At 42.0% G+C, this 15,654-nt stretch overlaps 1 protein-coding gene across 3 annotated transcripts in view; it reads left to right on the top strand.

The window, feature by feature from the left end:
• LOC114642058 (ELKS/Rab6-interacting/CAST family member 1) overlaps positions 1-15,654 on the top strand; it is an 814,051-nt gene that overhangs the window by 206,977 nt on the left and 591,420 nt on the right. The gene's annotated exons all lie outside the window — the stretch shown is intronic.

Raw genomic sequence — 15,654 nt, 5'->3', positions numbered from 1 at the left:
AGTCGCTATTACTGATGAATCTCAGATTATAATATAAATGCTCAGTTTTTTTTAAGGATAATGGAAATCTAACAATAACATTTTTATATTCATTGGCATCAGTATGTGATTCACATTGAGGTATCACATCTCTGTGTATGCCCCATACAAGACATGCAATTTGTCTGTCACAAATTACTCCTGACACTCTTCTCCACCCATTCCGCCCTGCCTGCACTCTCTTTTTCACTCCTTTTCCTCAATCCCTGTTACTCTGTACTGTTGATCCCAAGTATTTAAACTCACCTACCTTCTCTACCTCTACTCCCAGCATCCTCAACATTCCACTGACCTCCCTCTTATTCACACACATGTATTCTGTCTTGTTCCTACAGATCTTTATTCCTCTCCTCTCTAGAGCATATCTCCACCTTTCCAGTGTCTCCTTGACCTGCTCCCTACTATCGCTACAGATCACAATGTCATCAGCAAACATCATAGTCCATGGGGACTCCTGTCTAAACTCATCTGTCAACCTATCCATCACCATTGCAAATAAGAAAAGGCTCAGAGCCGATCCCTGACGTAATCCCACCTCCACATCTGTCACTCCTACCGCAGACCTCACCACTGTCACACTTCCCTCGTACATATCCTGTACAACTCTTACATACTTCTCTGCCACTTCTGACTTCCTCATGCAGTACCATAACTCCTCTAGAGGCACCCTGTCATATACTTTCTCCAGGTTGTCAAAGACGCAATGCAACTGCTTCTGCCCTTCTCTATACTTCTCCATCAACACCCACAGAGCAAACCTCACATCTGTGGTGCTCTTTCTTGGCATGAAACCATACTGCTGTTCACTAATCATCGCCTCCCTTCTTAACCTAGCTTCCACTACTCTTTCCCATAACTTCATGCTGTGGCTCATCAGTTTTATCCCCCTGTAGTTACTACAGTCCTGCACATCCCCCTTATTCTTAAAAATCGGCACCAGTACACTTCTTCTCCACTCCTCAGGCATCCTCTCACTTTCCAAGATTCCATTAAACAATCTGGTTAAAAACTCCACTGCCATCTCTCCTAAACACCTCCATGCTTCTACAGATATGTCATCTGGACCAACAGCCATTCCATTTTTCTTCCTCTTCATAGCTGTCCTTTCTTCTTCCTTGCTAATCTGTTGCACTTCCTGATTCACTATCTCTGCATTATCTAACCTTCTCTTTCTCATTCTCTTCATTCATCAGCCTCTCAAAGTTCTCTTTCCATCTGCTCAACATACCCCACTCGCTTGTGAGTATGTTTCCATGTTTATCCTTTATCACCCTAACCTTCTGCACATTTTTCCCAGCTTGGTTCCTCTGTCTAGCCAATTGGTACAGGTCCTTGTCTCCCTCCTTAGTGTCCAGCCTCTCATACAACTCATCATACGCCTTTTCTTTAGCCTTTGCCACCTCTCTTTTTACCTTACACCTTATCTCCTTGTACTCTAGTCTACTTTCTAAATCTCTCTGACTATCCCACTTCTTCTTGGCCAACCTCTTCCTTTGTATACTCTCCTGTACTTCCCCATTTCACCACCAGGTTTCCTTATTCTCCTTCCTTTGCCCAGATGTCACACTAAGCATGCTTCTTGTCATCCTTACTGCTTCTGTTGTAGTTGCCCAGCTGTCTGGTAACTCTTCACTGTCACACAGTGCCTGTCTTGCCTCCTCCCTAAACTCAACCTTGCAGTTTTCCTGTTTTAACTTCCACCATTTGATCCTTGGTTCTGCCCTCATTTTCCTCCTCTTTTTGATCTACAACTTCATCCTACAGATCACCATCCTATACTGCCTAACTACATTTTCCCCTGCCACCACTTTGCAGTCTTCAATCTCCTTCAGATTGACTCTTCTACATAGGATGTAATCTACCTGTGTGCATCTTCCTCCACTCTTGTACGTAACTCTGTGTTCCTCCCTCTTCTTAAAATACGTATTCACCACATCCATGTCTGTCCTTTTGGCAAAATCCACTATCCATTGACCTTCTTCATTCCTCTCCTTGACACCATACCTACCCATCACCTCCTCGTCTCCTCATTTCCCTTTCGCAACATGTCCATTGAAATCCGCTCCAATCACCACTTTCTATTCCTTTGGTACACTGCCAGTCATTTCATTAACTCACTCCAGAAGTCTTCTTTCTCATTCATTGCACACCCAACTTGCGGGACATATGCACTAACAACATTCATCATTACATCTCCGATTTCCTGCTTCATAATCATACATTTTTCACCTCCAAAACACTCTTTGTATACTGTTCCTTTAGAATAACCCCTACCCAATTTCTCCTCCCATCCACACCATGATTTGAATCCACCTCTGATCCACCTGGCCTTACTCCCCTTCCATTTAGTCTCTTGCACGCACAATATACCAACCTTCCTTCTCTCCATCATATTAGCTAACTCTCTCCCCTTACCAGTCATACTGCCAACATTCAAAGTTCCTGCACTCAGTTCCATTCTCTTTACCTTCCTTCTCTCCTCCTGCAACCGGACACGTCTCCCACTTCTTCTTCTCCTTCTTCGGCCAACAGTAGCCCAATTTCCGCCAGCACCCTGTTGGCTAACAGTACTGGTGACGGCTGTTGTTAATCTGCTATGGAAATTTGTATTGTTGTCCGCATATTGATCTGGGAAAATTTTAGACTGGATGCCCTTCCTGACATCATAATCCTCATTTATCCGGGCTTGGGACTGTGGCTGGGTTAGACTTTAATAGAAATACTTAAAAAAAAAAAAAAAAAAAAAAAAAAAAAGACAAGTAATTGCAGTCTGATAATCTAATAGTAAATGTTCTGTTCTGTTGTTTTTTTATGAGATAGTCATCTAAACCGGTTGACTTCATACCAGAGAATTGTCGGCAGATTTGTGTAGCTGGCAACAACGCTTTCCTAAAACTAAATCCTGCTCTAGTCAACTACGGGGTCAACCCAAGAACAAAATAAGCTTTAAATGGAAGCCCAGACTTTTCTTCAGTAGATGTTTTCTTTCTTTTATTATTGTCACAAGGTGGTCACCTCAGAATAACAGACATCCTCGAGTGCAGTTTACCGTAGTTTTCTTTTTGACGCCAATAGCTGTCTCCTTCTTTCTGTCATTCCAGGTTCTCTCTCTCTCTCTCTCTTGCTCTATCCACTATTAGTAGCAGTCTTTAAAAACATTCCCACTAAAATGCTGTATATCTTGGCGGCACGGTGGCGCAGTGGGTAGCGCTGCTGCCTCGCAGTTGGGAGATCTGGGGACCTGGGTTCGCTTCCCGGGTCCTCCCTGCGTGGAGTTTGCATGTTCTCCCCGTGTCTGCGTGGGTTTCCTCCGGGCGCTCCGGTTTCCTCCCACAGTCCAAAGACATGCAGGTTAGGTGGATTGGCGATTCTAAATTGGCCCTAGTGTGTGCTTGGTGTGTGGGTGTGTTTGTGTGTGTCCTGCGGTGGGTTGGCACCTTGCCCAGGATTGTTTCCTGCCTTGCGCCCTGTGTTGGCTGGGATTGGCTCCAGCAGACCCCCGTGACCCTGGTTTGGATTCAGCGGGTTGGAAAATGGATGGATGGATGCTGTATATCTCATTTCTTTCTTTTATTGTTATGACAACCTAACACCAATCCTAGACAGCTGAAAACCTTCAAATGAGCAAGGTCCTTAAGACTTAGGGTCCACATAACTTCCCACAAGTACTCCAAGGTACTGTACAACCTTGAGGTGACGACCAGAAAGAAGAAAACCAGGATTTAGTTTAATGGATATTAGTCTACAGTCTAATGGATATTAGAGTTATCAGAAGTTAGTACACAGGAGGACAACAAAATTATATTCATGTAGGTTTTCAACACTAAAGTCATAGTTTCTGTCTGCATCCAAAACAGTAATTAACCAAGTATAGTGACAATCTCCTTATTATATGACTGTATAGGAATTTGTCTAATGATCATCATTGTTAACCAGAATACGTATAAGAATAAGATAAGTCAGACAAATTGGTGCTGTGACTAAAGAACTCTTTTTAGATTTGAGGTGGCAAAGAGATGGTAACTAAGGAAGGTGTTAGATACCACATATTTTTTGGGTCAGAGATTTTTGATGACATATTTTAGACCCAGAGCACTCAGCCCAAACTGAAAAAGGGATAAAACTATGCTAAACAAAAAAGCTTATAGTATTAACTGAAAAAATCATAGGATTCTGCTTGCCATCACCTGAAATGAGCACTTAAATTGAAGTACTACCTTAATAAGTCTTGTTCATATTGCAGTATTCTACCTTTGATGGATGCAGAATGTTTGTTGCATGCCCTACTATAACATCCTGCTACACCTCCCTATCAAAATATCCTCTTTAATAAAACCCCTGTGTGCGTCCAGTGTCCGTGTGTGTGTGTCTTCTGGTGAAGTGTGCATGCACGGGGCACGGTGCGCTGCTTCAAAGGCCGCCTGACGCGTCACACAAGACAGAGAGGGCGGGACCTATAAAATATTGCGCGGCAGATCCAATCGGATTTCGGTAAATAAGGTAAGACCTAAAACAGAAAACACAAAAATCCAATTGGGTACTGAGACGCGGAGACCAGCTTCCCCATTGTTGTGCAAGTGTTCACTCTGAGGATGTCAGATTTGCGATTAAGAAAGCTTGGCCCGGTAAAGTGTAAAGTAAAAGTAGATTTATTTTCACGCACATTACATCAGTTGCTGGGGAGAATCTGCTGATTGCCCACTGTTGTGACAGAAAATTAAACGCATATTACGGACAGCAAAGCCAGTATTACTGTCAGAGAAAATTACAGGCATTTTATGGAAAAAATTTAATGAGGTAAAAGGTCCCTTGCCATTTAATATAGACTGTTCCTACTAATGTTTATGGACTACTGTTCTAGCGCCCATTATTGTAACGGGCTTAATGTCTAGTATGTTATAAATAACTAAATCACCCTTATTATCTGAGGACTTTTAAATAATGTTTATGCTTAATTTCTGTTTATCATCTTTTTCCCCCCCGAGTCGAATTGTGAATTATCTTTGACAACTATTTTACCCACTAAGAGAATAATCAAACGTCAGGACATTTGGCTTTCAGGTTTCCATCTGTTAGGCCACATATTCTCACTCTCAAAGACCAGTTGGAGAGTTGAGTAGTATAACTTTGTCTTGGTTTAAAGTGCAAAATGTGCATTACTTCAGGATGCGTCTGTGCAAAAAAGATTACTTTCCAAAAAAGGGAGCCCTGTCTTCAAATATTGGTACTGTAACTCAAACAATAATTATAGTCAGTAATAATAAAATTCAAGTCAAAAATGGCCACTGTATACCATTGAAAGTGACATAAACAGAATTCACAGACTTTGTACATATCTTGCAGTTTATTTTGATGATGTAAATATATTTACAGTAACTGGATTTTGTTTCTGATTTTTCATGCGAGGTTGTGAAAATTGATCAGTTTTTTGATCAGTTATTTTAGTCATTTTTCACTTATTTCAATCTTGGTTTTTGAGGCTGGATACATAAATGGTTTCATTTGGTGTTGGCAAATGTTAACCAGTATGTGTGAGCTTTAAAATGAAGCATTGCTTCATTTAATTCATTTAATACAGTTTAACCTATGTCAGTTCTAAATTTTGGAATGCTTTAGGCTTTGTGGTGAAATGTCATCTGCTACTTTTGGCCTGATGATAATCTTAATATGATAATGATGGTTGAAGATAATGCCAGTGAGAAAGAAAAACATTCTTATTGGTGTGGCAGACCGCTGTGGGTGGTACCCAGCCGGGCACGATGGGGCGACTGCCCTGGTTGTGTTGGGGGCCACGGGTGCAGGGGTTGGAAGCCCAACCCTGTAGGGGCCCGTGGTCACCGCCATGGGGCGTCCTAGTGCCTAGAGAGCCCTGGACCTCAGTACTTCCGCCACACCCGGAAGTGCTGGGGGGAAGAAGAAAGGGGACACCCGGAGTCCTTCCTGGTGTGCAGCTGGCACTTCCGCCACACAGGGGAGTGTTGGCGGAGGAGTGTCGGGGAGCACCTGGAGCCCATCTGGGGGTGCATAAAAGGAGCCGCCTCCCTTCAGACAGTGACTGGAGTCGGGCGAGGAGTGGACGAAGTCTTGCTGGAGAAGAGTGGAGGCGGCCTGAAGGAAGCAGACACTGGAAGGAGAGGCCTGGATTTTGGGGGATTGGTACTGGAGGCACTGGGTTGTGCACAATTGAACCTTGTAAATAGTGTAAATAAAAGTGTGTTGGGAGAACTTACGATGTCCGTCTGTCTGTGTCTGGGCTGCTTCTCACATTGGCTTATTACAGTAGAAACCATTAAGTTGTACCATTGCACAATTTGTAATTGTATATGCTGTGTGAATTACAGTGGCTTGCACATGTATTTAGGCAGTATACAGGTTCTCAGTGTTACTGGGGTATAAGTGATACTTAATATATTTTGTTCCAATTTATATAGATAAACTCACAAGCTTATAAAGAAATTTGAAAAGGTAAAGACCATAGCATAATTCAATTTCTGACCATGATGTACTGTAAGTATTCAAAACCCAGTGCTCGGCCACTGTAGCTTTTAGATATTACATTAAAATTTTCCATCAGTGGCTAAATTGCCTTCCATTGGACTTTGCCTGTGGCTCTTTGAAGTTCAGTGGTCAGAAATTTATAGAAAAAACTGTAGTGTTTTTGGATATATCATTCATGTGGCGAGTCTGATGAAAAAATAAGAAAATGAAGGGGAAAAAAAAGGGAGATCGCTGCAGCTACCGGATTAGCAGAAGGCATACTTACTGCAGGAAAAGGTGCAACCCTTATTTATACTCTTTACTCTCATAACTGATTTGCATTCAAGGCACCTTGCTTACACAGCCTAAGGCGTCACTGATTGGTTAAACTGCTAATTTTGCATATCGCAGTCAGCATGAGGCTTCACTGATTGGTTAAACAGCTAATTCTGCATATCGCAGTCCAGGCACTTTGCTCACATAGCCTGAGGTGTCACTGATTTTGCATATCGCAGTGCAGGCACCAAAGCTTCACTGATTTTTAAACCACAGAATCACATGCTGTTCACTTTATCTCCTTTAGTATAATTGTTTAAAGTTCATTCTCCATACAGCGTTCTTGAACCCTTGAACCCTCTTTCCTGTGACTGAAAACACCTCGTGCGGACATGTGCACCTCCTACTTTGCCTTGTCAGCTCCATTCTCCTAACCCCCTGTGGCCACCAATCAGCCCATGTAATCCGTGCTTTGGCCCTCCCGTTCTCCTAACTCTGAGCCCTAGCCCCAACCTGAACCTTGATCCCAGCCTGTCCCAGCCTGGCCCAGTGGTCTGAGAACTCCCAGTGGCCTGCAAACAACCCTCACCGAGTAGAGAACTGAGCGGCCTGGTTGCATCTTGTCCCTTTAGAAATTTTTCTCCCTGTCCCTTGGCTTATAGTGGTTCTGCTGCCATTCGGAGGGGCAGCAGGTCATGTAAAACCAAACCTGGCAGAGGGCCATGCAAAAAAAAAAAATGAGCATGGGGTCATGTAAGACCAAACCGGGGTGGCGGTCATGTAAAAACAAGCATGGGGTCATATAAAATAGCTACATGATCCCAATGTCTAAATCCTTCTTTTAAGGGAGCATCAGCAGCTCTGGCGGCATGCCTTCGGCTCACCTTGGTCTGCTAAGTCAGAAGGGCACCCCAGTACCTTTCTCGGAAGTCTGATCACAGCTGATTTGTTTCAGCATATTACTAGTTTGGTGACTTAAATAAAACTTGCCTCGAGTAAACCCGTTGAGCTTGGCACTGTGAAGAGATATGAGAGGCGTAGATTAAGTGGGAGGCCCCTGGCCTTGCCTGGGGTGCTGCCAGTGAAATACCACTACTCTTACCCATTTTTCACTCACCCAGTGAGGCGGGAGGGGAGCACTCCCTTCTGCTGTCAAGCACCCGAGGGACAGTGGCAGGTTGGGAGTTTGACTCTGGGAGACCAGAAACCTCCTGTGGAGCAGAAGGGCAAAAACTCGCTTGATTTTGATTTTCAGTTTGAATACAGACTGTGAAAGCGGGGCCCCACGATCCTTCTGGCTTTTTGGGGTTCAAGCAGGAGGTGTCAAAAAAGTTACCATAGGGATAACTGGCTTGTGGTGGACAAGTGTTCATAGTGATGTCGCTGTTTGATACTTCGATGTCGGCTCTTCTTATCATTGTGAAGCATAATTCACCAAGATTTGGATTGTTCACCCACTAACAGGGAACGTGAGCTTGGTTTAGACCGTTGAGACAGGTTAGTTTTACCCTACTGATGATGGTGTTGTCACAATTGCAATCCTGCCCAGTACGAGAGGAACCGCAAGTTCAGACATTTGGTGTAAGTGCTTGGTTGAGGAGCCAAAAGTGCGAAGCTACCATCTACGGGATTATGATTGAACGGTTCTAAGTTAGACCCCCTCATAAACGTGGTGATGCCCTAGCACCATGGAGCCAGTATAAGATTCAAAAGTCTCCAAACTTACTTACTACATGTGGTTACATACAATACATGTAGTGCAGAAGTGGTGTTGACTTCCCTTTCTTTTGCTCATTTTCTTCATGTTTATTCTCATTTCTAATAATTATCTACATTGTATGTAACCTTCTTTTTGTAATACACATCTTTCAGCTAACAATTTTCCAAGTTCACACACAATGAGACTGCCTAACTGGTTGTGTATGAGCTTTGCATGATGTACTTTGTTTGGCAAGTGTTTACAGCAACATGCTGGAGTCTTGGCAACTTTCTGTTTTCTTCTAATTTTCTGGTTATTAATAGGATATTTGATGGACAATGTGTTTCCTGTCTTGGCAAATGTGCCCTGCTTAACACAAGTAATGGTGCATCATCATCTACAGTACAAAAATCCATTCATCATTGTAAAGAATATTTGATTTAAATATACTGTAGTATTTACAGTAAAATAGTTTTAAAAAGTTAATTAATATTCATATTTTTTTCTAGAGAAAAGCCAAGCAAAATGACACCTTTTATTGGCTAACTAGAAAGATTACAATATGCAAGCTTTCGAGGCAACTCAGGCCCCTTCTTCAGGCAAGATTTTTTTCTAGTAAAGTTACTAACGGAGCTATAGCTGAACCACCCTGGTTACCTCCTTCACTCCCTGTGAATGTGCCGGTGTGAAAGGGCTCCGATTCTTCACCACTGTTAAGAAATCCTGAAGCAGTAAAGATGAATACATTTTATGGTGTGGGATTTGTATGTTTTCAAGAAATGTCTGGAATGTGAACTAAACAGCTGTAGAAGCTGTATCCAAATGATTTTGCTAATTAATTGCTATAAGTACAGAGTGATGTGTGTATGAGAGCCTATTTTTAGGGTTTCAAAACAGCACACCCAACTGAACATTACTGGCATTTTATGGTTAGCAATGTGAAATAAATAGAGAGTCTAGAATTTTTTTTTTTTTTTTTTTAGTGAATTAAGTATGGCTTTTCTTGCCCAAAGTCAATAGCAGAGAGACTTCGAAAGGAAAGGGGCCTTTGGTTAAAGTGCAGTTAAGCACTTTGGTGTTTCACACATTTAAAGAAAGATCAGTTCCCTTTGTCTATTCTTAAACATTTTTTTCCCTCTTATATAAAGTAAACTCATACTATAAAAACTAAAGCACTGTTGCACCATCTGTTTACTTTTCTTTTACAGAGATTTTACTGCTGATGTTATGTTATGTAGCCTAACCCAACCATAGGGGATGCACAAACCAATGTGTTTCTTTGTGCCGGTCTCAAGCCCAGATAAATGGGGAGGGTTATGTCAGGAAGGGCATCTGGTGTAAAATTTTACCAAATCAATATGAGGACAACAATACAAATTTCCATACCGGATCGGTCGAGCCTTGGGTTAACAACGACCGCCACCAGTACTATTAGCCAACAGGGTGCTGGTGGAAACTGGGCTACTGTTGGCCGAAGAAAGAGAAGAAGAGGGGGAAGATGTGTCCGGAGGCAGGAGGAGAGGAGGAAAGTAAAGAGAGTGGAACTGAGGGTAGGAACTTTGAATGTTGGCAGTATGACTGGTAAGGGGAGAGAGTGAGCAGATATGATGGAGAGAAGAAAGGTTGATATATTGTACTTGCAAGAGACTAAATGGAAGGGGAGTAAGGCCAGGTGGATTGGAGGTGGATTCAAATTGTTCTATCATGGTGTGGATGGGAAGAGAAATGGGGTAGGAGTTATTCTGAAGGAACAGTATGTCAAGAGTGTTTTGGAGGTGAAAAGAGTGTCAGGCAGTGTAATGATTATGAAGCTGGAAATTGGAGGTGTGATGATGAATGTTGTTAGTGCATGTGCACCGCAAGTTGGGTATGCAATGGGTGAGAGAGAAGATTTTTGGAGTGAGTTGGATGAAGTGATGAACAGTGTACCCAAGGGACAGAAAGTGGTGATTGGAGTGGATTTCAATGGGCATGTTGGTAAAGGGAACAGAGGAGGTGATGGGTAGGTATGGTGGCAAGGAGAGGAATGAAGAAGGTCAGAGGATAGTGGATTTGGCAAAAGGATGGACATGGCTGTGGTGAATATGTATTTTAAGAAGATGGAGGAACATAGGGTTACGTACAAGAGTGGAGGAAGATATACACAGGTAGATTACATCCTATGCAGAAGAGTCAATCTGAAAGAGATTGAAGACTGCAAAGTGGTGGCAGAGGAAAGAGTAGTTAAGCAGCATAGGATGGTGGTCTGTACGATGACGTTGGAGATCAAGAAGAGGAAGAGAGTGAGGGCAGAGCCAAGGATCAAATGGTGGAAGTTGAAAAAGGAAGACTGCAAGGTTGGATTTAGGGAGGGGGTGAGACACTGGGAAACTACAGCAGATGTAGTAAGAGTGACAGCAAGAAGAGTGCTTGGCGTGACATCTGGAAAGAGGAAGGAGGAAAAGGAAACCTGGTGGTGGAATGAGGAAATACAGGAGAGTATACAGAGGAAGAGGATGGCAAAGAAGAAGTGGGATAGTCAGAGAGATTTAGAAAGTAGACTAGATTACAAGGAGATAAGGTGTAAGGTGAAAAGAGAGGTGGCATAGGCTAAAGAAAAGGCGTATGATGAGTTGTATGAGAGGTTGGACACTAAGGAGGGAGAAAAGGACCTGCACCGATTGGCTAGACAAAGGGACCAAGCTGGGAAAGATGTGCAGCAGGTTAGTGTGATAAAGGATAAAGATGGAAACGTACTCAGAAGCGAGGAGAGTGTGTTGAGCAGATGGAAAGAGTACTTTGAGAGGCTGATGAATGAAGAGAACGAGAGAGAGTAGAGGTTGGATGATGTGGAGATACTGAATCAGGAAGTGCAACGGATTAGCAAGGAGGAAGTAAGGACAGCTATGAAGAGGATGAAAAATGGAAAGGCCGTTGGTCCAGATAACTTACCTATGGAAGCATGGAGGTGTTTAGGAGAAATGGCAGTGGAGTTTTTAACCAGATTGTCTAATTGATTCTTGGAAAGTGAGAGGTTGCCTGAGGAGTGGAGAAGAAGTGTACTGGTGCCGATATTTAAGAATAAGGGGGATGTGCAGGACTACAGTAACTACAGGGGATGAGCCAAAGCATGAAGTTATGGGAAAGAGTAGTGGAAGTTAGGTTAAGAAGTGAGGTGATGATTAGTGAGCAGCAGTATGGTTTTATGCCAAGAAAGAGCACCACAGATGCGATGTTTGCTCTGAGGATGTTGATGGAGAAGTTTAGAGAAGGCCAGAAGGAGTTGCATTGCGTCTTTGTGGACCTGGAGAAAGCATATGACAGGGTGCTTCAAGAGGAGTTGTGGTATTGTATGAGGAAGTCGGGAGTGGCAGAGAAGTACGTAAGAGTTGTACAGGATTTGTACGAGGGAAGTGTGATAGTGGTGAGGTCTGTGGTAGGAGTGACGGATACATTCAAGTTAGAGGTGGGATTACATCAGGGATCGGCTCTGAGCCCTTTCTTATTTGCAATGGTGATGGACAGTTGACAGACGAGATTAGACAGGAGTCCCAATGGACTATGATGTTTGCTGATAACATTGTGATCTGTAGCGATAGTAGGGAGCAGGTTGAGGAGACCCTGGAGAGGTGGAGATATGCTCTAGAGAGGTGAGGAATAAAGGTCTGTAGGAACAAGACAGAATACATGTGTGTAAATGAGTGGGGGGTCAGTGGAATGGTGAGGATGCAGGGAGTAGAGGTGGCAAAGGTGGATGAGTTTAAATACTTGGGATCAACAGTACAGAGTAATGGGTATTGTGGAAGAGAGGTGAAAAGAGAGTGCAGGCAGGGTGGAATGGTTGGAAAAGAGTGTAAGGAGTAATTTGTGACAGATGGGCATCAGCGAGAGTGAAAGGGATGCTCTACAGTTCGGTAGTGAGACCAGCTATGTTATATGGGTTGGAGACGGTGGCACTGACCAGAAAGCAGGAGACAGAGCTGGAGGTAGCAGAGTTAAAGATGTTAAGATTTGCACTGGGTGTGACGAGGATGGATAGGATTAGAAATGAGTACATTAGAGGGTCAGCTCACGTTGGACGGTTGGGAGACAAAGTCAGAGAGGCAAGATTACGTTGGTTTGGACATATGCAGAGGAGAGATGCTGGGTATTTTGGGAGAAGGATATATATATATACTAGCAAAATACCCGCGCTTCGCAGCGGAGAAGTAGTGTGTTAAAGAGGTTATGAAAAAGTAAAGGAAACATTTTTAAAATAACGTAACATGATTGTCAATGTATATCATGTATGTCATATACATACATATATACATACACATACATACACACATATACATATATATGTATATATGTATGTGTATATGTATATATATATATATATCCTCCTTTCCTACTTTTGATTGGGTAATACTTGATGTCATCGTTAGTTTGATTGGTGTTTTTAACTGTCCAGTGAGGAGGGCGTGTCTTTTAAGTACAGTCTGCAAAGTGTTGGCACTGAGATGTGGCGTCAGCGCCATAGTTGAAGCCCCTAACGTTGCGGTCAGCAAGTCGGCTAACATCCGCCATGTGCCGTCTTTCAGTTGCAAGAAGCAGATCATAGAATGGTTGAAACTGTTGCCCCTAACGTTGCGCCACGGCGTGTGGTTCGTTTATACGTCGTGTCTTCTCATTAAACTTTTATCTCGCGAATATGTTATTGCAATCCGCAGCGGGAGCGTTTCTATAAACTTAATTTAAACTTACGTTTTACACCGTGCTTTGTTTCCCTTATGAACATGCTTGTATGCTTAACTCGCTCCGTTCTCAATTGTTTAATTAATTTTTTGCTCTTCGCTGTTTGCGGCTGTTCCTCCATTTCCCCCTACTTCGTTCTTTTATCTCGCGAATATGTTATTGCAATCCTTAACGGGAGCGTTTCAATAAACTGATTGAAAATAGTTTTGCATTTACCTTTTTAGTAAAAGGCGAGCTTTTAAGCCTGAGAAATCACCCCGTAAATGCACACGTTTAATTGCACATGTGTTAATATGTATGGTTACACAGTATTAAAAGACAGTGAACAACGTCAGTTACCTTTGTTCCCGCGTTTGATAAAAGGTGAGCTTTTAAGCCTGAGAAATCACCCCGTAAATGCACACGTTTAATTGCACATGTGTTAATATGTATGCTTACACAGTATTAAAAGACAGTCAAAAATTAACGTCATTTACCTTCGTTCCCGTGTGTGACTCGTGCTGTAAATCTCTTCCTTGTTTTTAGTTCACGTGATTACGTAGGAGGCGTGATGACGCGATACGTGACTCCGCCTCCTCCATTACAGTGTATGGACAAAAAATATGTTCCAGTTATGACCATTACGCTTTGAATTTCGAAATGAAACCTGCCTAACTTTTGTAAGTAAGCTGTAAGGAATGAGCCTGCCAAATTTCAGCCTTCCACCTACACGGGAAGTTGGAGAATTAGTGATGAGTGAGTCAGTCAGTGAGTGGGTGAGTCAGTGAGGGCTTTGCCTTTTATTAGTATAGATATATATATATATATATATATATCCTTTGCTAAGGATAGAGCTGCCAGGGAAGAGGAAAAGAGGAAGGCCTAAGCAAACGTTTGTGGATGTGGTGAGAGAGGACACGCAGGTGATGGGTGTAACAGAACAAGATGCAGAGGACAGAAAGATATGGAAGAAGATGATCTGCTGTGGCAATCCCTAACGGGAGCAGCCGAAAGAAGAAGAAGTTATGTTATGTAGCCTTATGCTTATTTAATCTATGGGTTTTTATTTGTGATCTCATCTCAGCTAAGTTTGATTTTAAAAATTAATACTAGTAGACACATTTTTTTTTGGCCGCAGCTGTGGCTTTTCTGATACTCTTTAGATGGTGTACTATAATAGTTTTTTTTCAGAAATGTTTGATACCCCTTTACAATTTTCTCATTGTTATGTTGTATGTACCCAAGAATGACAATGTTAAAACAAGATTTTAGGAATTTGCTGCAAATATATTAAAAATAAAAAAATAAAATCTCATATTGTCACAAGTATTCTGACCCTTTGCTTGGCCATTTGAAATTTAGTTCAGGTGCATCCTCTTCTATTGATTGTTGTTACATATTGTTTACATTCCACCTGTCAGTTGACTGAACGTGACTAGTAAAGGCACAAGCCTGTCTCTGTAAGGTCTCCCAGCTGATTGTGTGTATCAGAGCAAAAACCAAGGCATGAGGACAAAGGAGTTGCCTGCAGAGTTTAGAGGCAAAATCATGTTGAGCTACAGATATGGGGAAAACTACAGAAAATTCAAAATCAACTGGAATGTTCAAGCAAATTATATATAAAAAAAAAGATCTAAATCCGTTAAGTAGTTCTCTCGTGAAAAGTGGGTAGACATACAGACAGACAGACATTGGATTTTATACTTTATTTATTAGTAAACCTTCAAAATAATTTACAGTTAATGTCTTAACAGCATTCTCAGCATTTCTAGAGCTTAGGAGTGCCAGATAACTAAGAATCTTCACCAAGCAGCTCTGAAAATGTCTGCTTTGTTTGGATGTACATACCTCTGTGTGTCTGCCTTTTCTGACATGAATGTCATGAAATCAAAGTTCAGAACAAGACTGACAGATGAACGTTTACATGACTCCACAAGAGTGAACCTAAGTGGCTACACTCCACCATACACCTCTTTTGTTGACTCCATGCAGTGCCAGTCATCTCACTAACTAAAAAACACATCACACATGCAACTGGACATGTGAATACTCTTGTGAAGTGAAACAGTGACATGTAACAAAATGACAAATTAATAAGTCATATCTGTGTGTTTGGAATTGCATTGTTTTGTTTTGACAGCATTTATGTTTTATTTCAATAGTGTGAGATACACTAGAAAATGCATACAGACATACAAAATGCACTTGCAGGTGAACTAAATATTTTTTGTGATGTTTTAATGCAAAATGTGAGTTGTGGACACCCAACATTTTGTAAATGTTCAGACAAAACAAGCTTATTCAGTTTGTTTGGGTTGAAATAAGCTATAAGAATAAACGTTAGAAATCATGAGTAGCTCTCGGCCATTTTCATTTTGTAAAAGTAGCTCTCGGGGGGTGAAAAAAGGTTGGAAACCCCTGTCTTAAGGCTTAGCAGAATGAATATTAATTTAATACTGTATCCGACT

Source organism: Erpetoichthys calabaricus, chromosome 1 (assembly GCF_900747795.2).
Source record: "Erpetoichthys calabaricus chromosome 1, fErpCal1.3, whole genome shotgun sequence".
Classification (NCBI taxonomy): Eukaryota; Metazoa; Chordata; class Cladistia; order Polypteriformes; family Polypteridae; genus Erpetoichthys; species Erpetoichthys calabaricus.
The sequence above is the reverse complement of the archived record's forward strand: the minus strand, read 5'-3'. Positions and strand labels throughout refer to the sequence as shown.